The sequence below is a fragment of the Drosophila obscura genome, unplaced genomic scaffold, assembly GCF_018151105.1.
Source record: "Drosophila obscura isolate BZ-5 IFL unplaced genomic scaffold, ASM1815110v1 contig_179, whole genome shotgun sequence".
Lineage (NCBI taxonomy): Eukaryota > Metazoa > Arthropoda > Insecta > Diptera > Drosophilidae > Drosophila > Drosophila obscura.
Genome location: NW_024542766.1, coordinates 4,204,558 through 4,215,727, shown reverse-complemented (window position 1 = coordinate 4,215,727; position 11,170 = coordinate 4,204,558). Strand labels below are relative to the sequence as shown.

Genomic DNA, 11,170 nt, shown 5'->3' with positions numbered 1-11,170 from the left:
GATTTCGAATAATTCATTTTAGCAATATTGAAATCGCAATAGCTCTGTCAGTTCTCGTCCGATCAGGACGTTCTTTGTGTCCTCGTGACCGGAAGAAAATTCTCGATTTTATGGAGTCCTTTTAAAGGACGAAGGATCAAGGATAATGTCCGTAGTCATAAATTCGTCCTCTTCTTCGCCATTTCTCATCCGATCTGGATGTGATCCGTGTCCTCGTAGTCCGTAGGATTTCCCTCATCGTTTGGCCTCAAGGACAATAAGGATATTGCCTTTTAGCCGCTATAACTCCGCCATTTCTCATCCGATCTGGGCGTGCGACGCCTTCTATTGATCGGGATAAAGTCCTTGATTTTATGGAGTCCTTATCAAGGATCAAGGATCAAGGATATTTTTCCCATTCCGCCGAAAACCACCCAATGAATAAGATTTGTGAAAAGTTTTAATTGTAAATATTTTATTTATTTGTATTTATGTTTTATGAATATTTTATTTATATATTATATTATTTATGTTTTATAAATATTTTATTTATATATTATACTATTTATGTTTTATAAATATTTTATTTATATATTATACTATTTATGTTTTATAAATATTTTATTTATATATTATATTATTTATGTTTTATAAGTATTTTATTTATATATTATACTATTTATGTTTTATAAATATTTTATTCACAAGGACTACACGATAGCTTCGAGATTTGTGCAGGCTTCACCGGACTTGTGATGGAAGGCTTAAACCCTGTCGTGTGCTTAGCAACAGCCACCGCAGCACCCGAAGCAGGGTCCTGTTGCGCAGCACGGTCCGTAGACATTGGGTCCATAGCAGGGTCCACAGCACGGTCCACAGCACGGCCCGCAGCACGGTCCACAGGGAGCACAGCAGGGACTGCAGCACGATCCACAGGGTCCACACATTTTTGATCCGTAAAAGTACTGGAAAATAATAAAAGAAAAATAGCATTAGTTTATTATATTTAGAAGAAGTGTGAAAGTAGTTACCTGAAACCAAACAAAACTCGAAGCTAAACAAAAATTTGTTGTTCTGTACTGCTCGGAGCGGAGTGTGAGGAATAACTGAAAATATAAGAGAATAAAGGAATGAAAGAATTGTATTGCTTGGTTAATGTGATGGGCTGAATATGGAAAATGTAACCCAGAAATAAAGTCATCAAGTCATCTGTGAAATGTGTTTGGGCTGCTGTCCAATCCATTCTCTATTTCTCCCTTCCCATTTATTTCATTCGCACAGCACCATTCCGGCTAGAAACATCTCCAAATATTTTGTGTAGTAAAATTTTTGTTCGTCTCAATTTCTCAGTTTTTGTTCGGTTCCAGGTAAAAAAAAATCGTACAAAATTCGAAAATAAATTTAAAAATTAAACAAATTTTGGTTGCAATATTTCCAGAAACTCAACTGCTCAAACATGTGCGGACCTTGCTGTGGACCCTGTGGCTCTTGCTGTGGACCCTGCGGAGGTTGCTGCGGGCCTTGCGGACCCTGCTGCGGACCCTGTGGCGGCTGTGGACCCTGCTGTGGTCCCTGTGGAGCCTGTGGCCCCTGCTGCGGCCCCTGCGGAGGTTGCTGTGGCCCCTGCGGATGGTGCTAACCAAGGCGAAGGATCTGCGACTAACATCTACCGAACGTGAACCACTAACACCAATTTGAGACTGAGACGGCAATAAATAAAATGGCTTAAGCCCAATAGCCCAACAAATCTGAACATTTCTTTTTGTGGGCAGGGTGTTATTATTGGGGGCAAGCTAGGGACAAAGGAAGACATATTTCCATATTTCCTCTCTTGGAATGTTGAAACGAACAATCGTAGAGCGGAGCAGTATTTTTTGACAGTTTTGACATTGTTGTCGATGAGGCAAGACGAATTCTGGAATGACAACGTGAGCCTTGCCTTACAAATCATTCTCCCCTACCCCTGGTGCCAGCAGCACCATCAACTTGGCTGCTGTCAACTGACACTTGGCCACTGAAGTCGTTGCTTAAAAGCAGACCAATTAATATCGTTCACTCGTCTCCCACCCAGCGGCTTAAAGCGAGCAGGCTAATTAAAACCGCAGTTAAATTAGCCAAGTGGAGCGGGGCGAGCAATTGACAAATTGTCCGGCAGCAGGCTGCAGTCTGAATCGAAGCACGAAACTCGACACATCGATCAGTGGAGACAGAAAACACTTTTGGCTGCTGTCCGCTGTCTGCTATTCAGTGTCCAGTGTCCACTGTCCATTGCCTGCAATGTGGCCAGCTGGTGGACAGTTGGCATTGGCCACTTGCCCATTCCTTTCAGTCGGGCGATCTGCGCCGTAAAATGCCGTTAAATGGACACGCAGCGCGCGCCAGAGCCAAAGCCAAAGCCAACGAGTTCTCTCCGCCAGAGATGCTTCCTGTTTGATAAATTTGAAAATCAATTGAAAATGGCCGAAAGGCCGACGCGTCATGGTGGGAGACAGACGCACACAGCACAGGCACAAGCTCAGGCAGAGGCACAGGTATAGGCGGCACACACCGAGAGAGATTCGCGGAAAAGCAGCTGGAAGCTGTTCCGAGTTGATTCGCCATTGAAAGATTGAGATGCTGCACCGCAGCTGGCAACTGCAGCCACAACTGAAGCAGTGACTTTCCGCAGTGGATGGAAAACAGTGACTGTGTACACTATGCGTATAGGTTTTAATACTTCAAGAATTCCTTTAAGCGAGCAGTTCCTTAAACCAGAGAGAACAACTAAATTTGTGTGTAGAAAATGTTGAATATCGTAGCAGATTTTAAATATTTATATATAAGCTGCGCTTCTGCTTAAATTCCTTATTCCTTTTCCTTTATAGAACTTTAGTTTCTACTCACTTGGAAGTGGCAAACCGTTCCAATTGACGCCTCACCATACCTGGCCCATATATTTGTGGACTCTGCAGCGTCACTTGCAATCATCTTTTCCACCTGTTAACCGATCACTTCACTGCCGCCTTGGGTGCTCTATCATCTCTGGCACTGGCTCGGGCTCTGGCCATAACCTAGAATATTTTATTATTTTTTATTAATATTTTGTAGCCATCTATTTACCTCGGCTGGATCATCTGCCCGATCTGCGTTCAGCGTTCCGCGTCCCGCCGATCGATGCAAATAAATCACCATGGAAAATGCAGTCGATGAAAAAAAAGCGACGCGTAAGTGCCGCCAAATAAATTTCGCAATTTATTTATTGCACAGTCGACGGCTGCAGTTGGCTGCCGTACCGTACCCCCTTCCTATACTTTCCATGAGCTTTAGAGCTGGCTGCTGACTGCTGTCTGCTGGCTGTGCTGTCTGTGTGCTGGCTCTGTGCTGGTGTCCGCGTTGGTGTCCATTCTGGTCAGGTTTTTGGCCTATCGGCACAAACTGTTGCAGCAAAAGGAAGAGAAGTATTTTATTTCATTGCCAGCAAATTGGCAATAAGTGAAATTTGTTGGCCCCGCTCGGCAGGTGTTTGCCAGTGGCCAACTGAAGGAAAAGGAAATTCGAATCGCACGCAGATTCCCTTGCACACAGCCCCCAAACATCGAGATCGAGGAAATTGGGTTAGCAATGCCACAGCCACAGCCACAGAAATCGGTGGAGGTGCAGCCTTTGATTGGGTTTGCTTGTGGGGTTGGGGGCAGAGGTGTGTCCCAGCCTCTTTAGCGGCTACTAAAGACTCACTTAATGCATATATCATTGGGTTATATTGCAATTTGCCCGATAGTGTCGGCGGGGCACCTGCACTGCGTCCCTTTTGTGTGCTACCTGGATCGCTGGAGCTCTGACCCATTTCCCCGCCATTGTTAACATTCACTTTTGTGCTCATAATTTATTGTTATGTCTGCGCCTTCAACTTCAACTGAAGTCGAAGTCGAAGCCGCATTGGCATCATTTTTGCATAAATAAATCAGCTAAAGCGGAGGCCAAGTGCAAATGAATTAGCATTTGTATTCAGTCTCTGTCTCTGTCTCGCTCCCCCTTCTATCCTTTCTCGATTCCCATACGCATCATTAGCCTAAAAGCCAGCATCAAGTGTAATTTAACCGTTAACAAAAGCCTATTGTGAGCTAACAATCCATTGTGTGTGAGTGTGCGAGTGTGTGGGAAAGCCTTTTACCTGCCTCTGGCCTGGCTGCCTTTTGCCTTTTGCCTCTTGCCGCGTTGCGCGAGTGAAAAGAATCCAAAAGCCAGACGCAAATTGATTGAACGCAGCGAAGGAGTCCGTCCGGTCCGCAGCTGGAGTGCCGAGGAGTGCCGAGGAGTGGAGTGGAGTCCGTCTCCAAGCAGAGAACCGAACCTGGCTAATGACCGCAAATTAACACTGGCCAAGGAGCTGCTGCAAGACGAGTGTCATTAACAGAAGAAGTGTTTGGCCAGAGAGTCAGAGTCAGAGTCAGAGCCAGAGAGCCAAGAGCTGTGGGGGATGCGGCTTGCAACTGGCAGACGACTCTCCACCGAGTGGCCGAGTGGCAAGAGCCACTCACTTTGGCGCGGGGCTTTTAGCATATCTTCTAATAGATCGCCAACTTGGCATACTTAACTCACGACGCAGTTTGTGTGTTCCTCCCTAACACCCCCTCTCTGGTTAGTCAGTTGACTTCAATCCACTCCACACTCCACACTCCACGCTCCACGCTAAGTTGGGCCATAAATCGGCAGTTAAGGCCGCCACAAATATCTACATGGCTACCGTCGCCACGGGCATTCATAATTCAAAGATATAAAACGAAGAAAAAAAACATTTACTTCTGGCTGGCTGGCTGGCTGGCTAAAAAAGAAGACTGCAACTGAGGCTGCGGCTGTGTATTCGGAAGTAAAAAAAGAACATAGCCTGGCTCAGTGGCTCAATGGGTGATTTGGGCTTTATTAGCCAACCACCTTTGATGCTCATATTACGCCGGAGAGTGCGCTCAGAGGAGAGTCGTCCTACAGCGCCTTTGCTTCATTTGACTGTCAAGGGATGGCCCTAAATGTGTTAACTCTATTCAGTAATTGAACTGGCAAATGGCATGGCATGGCATGGCACATTCATGGAGCAATAATAATTAAAATAATCATTAGAATTAGCAGATAATCTGCTGGGCCATTTCTTCATTGCTTTTCTGCACTATACTCCATCGATGGATTTTTAAGTGAAAAAGTTTTGACTATCAAATTAAAGGCAGACGAAGAGGAAGGAGTCCATGGCTGCCTGTAAATGATTTTCTCCACAGTAATGCTGCACCAATAACAACACTGTGCGGCAGTCATTTTGTACCTTGCACGAGACAAAAATTGGGGTTGTAGGCCGAGCTAAGTAGATCACTTCCTCATACTTAGAATTTGCCATAAGACCCCAACATTTTTTTTATAAATTCAAAAACCGCACCTTGCTGACTGTTTTGCACTTTCATAATTTTTGCTCAAAACCTTCAGGGATTAAATTGTACAACCTTTCACAGGATTTTGATTCGTGTTGTAAGAATGAATACAACTGAAGATATAGCGCCTCAAAGTTGAAGCTTTCTACCATTTTTAATATAATTAATTAATATTAAAATAATATATTATATTATGAATATAATTAATATTAAATTAAAATATTATTAAAGTAATATTTATATTATAATAATAATTAATAATACTAATATTTTATAATATTTTTAACTTCACACATTCAGCAATAATAATTAAAATAATCATTAGCATTAATAGACCAACTGCTGTGCCATTTCTTCATTGCTTTTCTGCAAAAAACCTTTCAAGCATGCAAATATAAATGGACTTCTCCATAAAGAACTCTATCGCTGGCGAAGTATTTATGGAGTGGAAAAGTGGAATAGTTTGAGTATTAAATGAATGCAGATTTCCCAAAGTTTAAGTGATTTTTTTTGCACATTAATGCAGCACCAATAATAATCATTAACATTAATAGGAAATTCTTTAATTTCTCTCGGCAAAAGCAGTTCAAAGATTGCCAACAACACAGCAATCAATAATCATGCACGTAATGGAGATCGATTTGGTTTAATCAATTCCCCCCTCAGCGCGCTCAGCGGTACAGCTGTTGGCATGTGTGGGAAGGGAAGTATCACCCAAACTAACCCATATCTCGCCCAATTATCTATCGCCCCCTTGCGTACCGCGGCGCTCTCTTCAATTTCCAATTTGTGGAGTCAAAATACACGAAACAAAAATTTCCTTTGCAAATTGCTTGTGTGTAGGTTTTGGACAACTTTTTGTTGTTGTTTGCTGTTGCCATAGACATCTTTCTATTCCTATAATTACCACAGAAATCGCATAACAAGCAGCAAGCAAGCGGCCATTTGGTGGGAGTGCGGTGTGGGGTGTGGAGTGTGGGGTGGGCTGGGATGGTGCGGAAAGTGGGTCAGGTCTGTGGCATTATTGGTTTAGTGGATCAAACCCCGACAACGACTACGCAAAAGGCAATTTGAGTTGCAGGCAAAAAAAAAACGAAACGAAACAAAGCAAACAAAAAGCTAGAAAAAGACTTCCACTGGCAACATTTATTAGATCAATGTCTTGGCAACTGCAACGGCGATGCAGGCAACCCACAAGACTGCTGAATAAATTGCAGAGGCTGCGGCTGCGCTGCGGCCTACTCGGGGAGTAACAGCAAAGAACAAAAAAAAAAAATCAAACGAATGACTAGCATGAGGCCAATATATAATAATGGTTAAACGCCCAGGCAGCAGCAGCAGCAGCAGCAGCATCAGGCACAGGCTGCACCACAGCAAACATCTAATAACAGCAACAGCAACAGCAGCTGCCACAACAAGCAGCAAGAACAACCCAAGCAACAAACAACAATCCAATCCAACAGCCAGCTACAAACTGCCCATTAAGCGAAGCTCCAGAGAATCCAGCTCGATTGGCATTGGCATTGGCGCAACAATTTAAATAGAATTCGCCAACATCAATGAGGAAATCGAATTGAATTTGTTGCTGCCGCTCTTGCTGTTGCTGTTGCTGCTGTTGCTGTTGCTTTTCATGTTCAATTTTGCTGCACCACCCAAAAGGAAAATTCGACGAAAAATAAACATAATCATGAAAAGAAAGTGCCTGGGCCTGAGTATGTGAAATATTGGCATACCCTTGAATCAGAGCAGCCCAAACAGAAATTGGAGACAACCCGCAAGGAGGAAAAATACAGAAATTAACTGCTACATTTGAGTGGATTTCCACAGCTTAAACTTCAACCATATAGTTCCGCATTTGCATGTGCTACACTGATAGAAAAAAGGCAAAGGAAAAATAACTACACTCATATTTGAATTTAGTATGTGATTTTTAAATAAAAACATGGTAAAATTATATGGAATTCAATTTGATTCAAATTTGCACGTATTAAAAAGGCTTTTTTAATGCGGTCAGATTTAAACTAAATACAAAACACTTTAAAGTAACTATAATATATCAAATTTGTAGTTTACATTTACATTTTACTATAAATATGAAAATATTGAAATATAATATATTCTATATTTAAGTTGAATATATTTCATATTTAAATTAAATATGCTTCATATTAAAATTTAATATGTTTCATATTTTAATTTAATATGTGTCATATTTAAATTTAATATCATTATGATTTGATTTGAAAATTATTGTTTTGAAATCAAATGGACAAATTAGATTAAACATAAAATATATTCATTTTAAATATTAAACATATCAAATTTAAATACAAAATATTTTTAAATTAAATATGACACATATTAAATCTAAATATGAAACATATTAAATTTAAATATGAAGCATATTAAATTTAAATATGATTAATATATTTAATTTCAATATTCTCATATTTATATCAAAATTTAAGTAAAAAATTTTCAATTTTAATACAAACACTCTTGGATGAATATCAATGGCATAAATATTAAAATCTAAGTGAAAATATTAAAACTGCAGGGCTTGTTTTCTATGGGTGTATCTATCCATTGATCACTTGAACCTTTTGCTCAGCTAGAGTATCATTAAAGCTCATAAGCTCAGACTTTGATGGGAAACGAACGCATGGGCACACTTGTCGCAAGATTTACGAGCATATCTCGTACTATATGCCATGCCATGCACTTGTATTAGAAAATGTATTTTGTTTTTTTTTTTTGGGCAAGCATGTTGCACATGTTGCACACTGCCAACAGCCAGGTACCGAGCAGTTTCTCCTGCAACATCAATAAACTTGGTCCGGCTTTTAGCTTTAGCTACTGGCCTTGCCTTCCGCCTTCTGCCTTCCCCCCTCCATGACATGGCCCGGCCTGGTAGTCGTAGTCTGTGTTCCGCCTATTGCTGTTTGTTACCTGCCTGCATATTAATTTATGTTTCGACATTTGCCTTGGCTTGAAGAATTTCTTAGCCACACCCAGCCATAATTTGTTGTTTTTTTTTTTGGGCAGTTTTTGCCTGACGGGCGCAGGCAAAGCCTAAAATTCAATTAAAAATATCAAGCCAGAGCCAGTGAGCTCTGGCTTGGGCCCACTTGCTTATTAAAGTTTTGGGCCGACATTTTCTCTATGGCATTTGATTTGGGGGTTCTCCGCTGCCCAGCAGTTTCTGCCATTGGGGGGCTGGAGAACATTTTTGATTAGCGATCTGTGATCGCTGGGCCCTGGGGCCCCCAACTGAAGCTCCAGCCCCAGTCCCAGTTACGTTTGAATGGATTTTGGCTACCGATCAACGATCAGCAATCAGCGAACGATCAGCGATCAGCGATAAAGATATCCCTCAGTGTTTACCCAAGCGAAAACTGCGAATTATCACTGCTCGTAAGAATATACGAGTATTGCTATTGCTATTGTTTGCGAGTTGTTTGCTAATGTTTATAGAGTGAAACAATTGCTAAACTGATTCTTTGTTAGGTTTTTGGTTGGATAGCGTCAATGGTGAAGTGATCTTTGGGTGCTGCGCATATCTAGAGGGCTGAGCTCTGGCACGGGAGAGGATTCTAATGATCCATGAACAACTATCCATGGAGCTATCCAATGATCGTAGGAAGAGAAGACTCAAAAGCTGCCATTCACTGGAACTCCCTACCAGAATCCTGACATAATTAAATAAACAAGTTTCATTCCTAATATTGAACACTTAAATTGTAATATGTAAATATGCAATATGTAAATATGTATATGTAAATATGTACGAAAATTTCCTGTATATATTATTTTCACAGCGTGAAAATTTGTTTCTTTTTTTCCCCCTAAATGTATAACCTGATTAAGCTGCCATAATAGTTAGCCATAAGCTTTGTTTTTCAAAATAAATATCTACACATTTAATAATTAAAAAAAAAAAAAGGAATATTACTATAAATATTGTTATTGTTATATTCTGATCGTAGGAATATTACTGTAGCGCTGGCAATCCTATAACCCGCTATTACTATCGACATTGACAGTCCAGGATAGCTTAAAAGAAAATATCGATAGCAGAGTAAAAGTTTGACTTGGGAAGCGAGAAGACGTGTGTTGGGTGCCTGAAAACGTGTGCCAACTGTACCTTAATTTATGCTATGTATTGCTTATTGCTTAATCAAATAAATATTATAACGAATGGATTTGACGACTTATTTAACGGAGCTTCTGGAGCGGATAAATACTCTCTTGTGGGGAACTCAGCAAAGATTCCTACACTACGATCATTGATTGCTCCTTGGCTAGTGACTGCAACGATCTTTAAGCTGCCAGTGCTACACTGATAGAAAAAAGGCATATGTAGTTAAAATAACTACAATCATATTTCAATTTAAAATGCGATTTTTAAATACAAATATAGTAAAATTTAATAGAATTCACTTTGATTCAAATATAAATGTATTAAAAATGCTTTTTTAATATAGTGTGTATAGTGTTAGATGGTTAACTGATCTTTAAGCACTGCCCATGCCCAAGGCTTTGCTCTTGCACGAGAGAGAGAATCAACGATCCGAGGAGTTATCAATGTAATCGTAAGACTACATATTCATATATGGTTACTGCAACGATCTTTAAGCTTCCATCTTTTGCTTAGAGATCACTTCATGCCAATGTCAATCGCTGGCTAAACTTTAAACTATGCCCAGTCTCTGTCCGAGTCCCATCCTCTGGCAATCCCTTCGCAGCTATTTTCCTTACAGTTTCAGAGACCAGAGGCCAGCGATCGCTGATCTTGACCATGCCACGTCCCTTGGGGCAATTGGCGTGCCCTGTTACGTTAACCCATGCACATACGCATTGTGTGGCTCCGCTCCGCTCCGCTCCGTTAAACCGCAAGAAAACGAGAGAAACGGTCGACAAATTTATGACTTCACAGTTATCCCCCCCGCACTTCCCAGGGGGGTTGGGTACGGGTGTGGGGCTGGGGCTGGTGCTGGGGCTGTTGCTGAGTAGACCTTTTGACTGTGTGCCCAACTACCGCACAATTTACGATCGGTTCATTTAGGTGGCCCATTGTTGGCCCGATGTTCCGTTCCGTTCCATTCGGATCCCCATCCGATTCGGATCCGATCCGATCCGATGTTTATGCAATGTTTTTGTGATTTCATATCAAGGCAGCTGGGAATTTGTACCGGCAACGCCTTCGCCCTCGCCTTTCATTGTGGGCGTTCAATCTGGCTCTCTTCCTCTCTCTCTGTCTACGTTCCATTCTCCATCCTCCACTACCATCTCCTTGTGCTTCTTGTGGCCTTTCTTTCTGCGGGGACTCTCCTTTGGGCGCTGCAATGGGATAAGCGCATCCTAGCCAAATATGTGGCGGCCTGTGCGAGCCAAAAACGTGAGCCGAACAAATTGTTGTTTGCCTTAAATAGTAAACAGATTTTTGTTGCTGTTCGTCGCACAGCCAAAAACGGGGCCTGCGTATTACGGCAGCCCCCAGGAACACGATCGAGCAGTGCCAGAGAGGAGAGTCCACCAGCAGCAGTCATCCCATCCCATTCGATTCGATTCTTCTGCAGCAACTGCAGCAGCAAACCAATTCCCAGAGGGTTGAGCTGGGTCATTCTTTGGTCGGGATCCGGAGGGGTCCCCAGGAGCATTTAAAAATCAATTTGGGCGCATTTATGTTTCACACGATTGCCCAGCGACTGGGAGAGGGAGCCGCTGAGTCTCCGAGCCTCTCAGTTTCTCAGTGTCTCAGTCTGCAGAAGTCTCGTTTGATGATTATCTTTTTTGTT

General features: G+C 41.8%; 2 long non-coding RNA genes across 2 annotated transcripts; one reads left to right on the top strand and one right to left on the bottom strand.

Moving 5' to 3' along the window:
- Positions 1 to 657: 657 nt before the first annotated feature.
- On the bottom strand, positions 658 to 1,329 carry LOC121403950. The gene is made up of 2 exons (XR_005967579.1): positions 1,011 to 1,329; positions 658 to 944 (listed from the first exon to the last, which is right to left on the bottom strand). It is a non-coding gene; the product is annotated as an uncharacterized LOC121403950 (long non-coding RNA).
- On the top strand, positions 919 to 1,726 carry LOC111082910. Its single transcript, XR_002608746.2, has 2 exons — positions 919 to 1,346; positions 1,418 to 1,726. It is a non-coding gene; the product is annotated as an uncharacterized LOC111082910 (long non-coding RNA).
- The last annotated feature ends 9,444 nt before the right edge of the window (positions 1,727 to 11,170 follow it).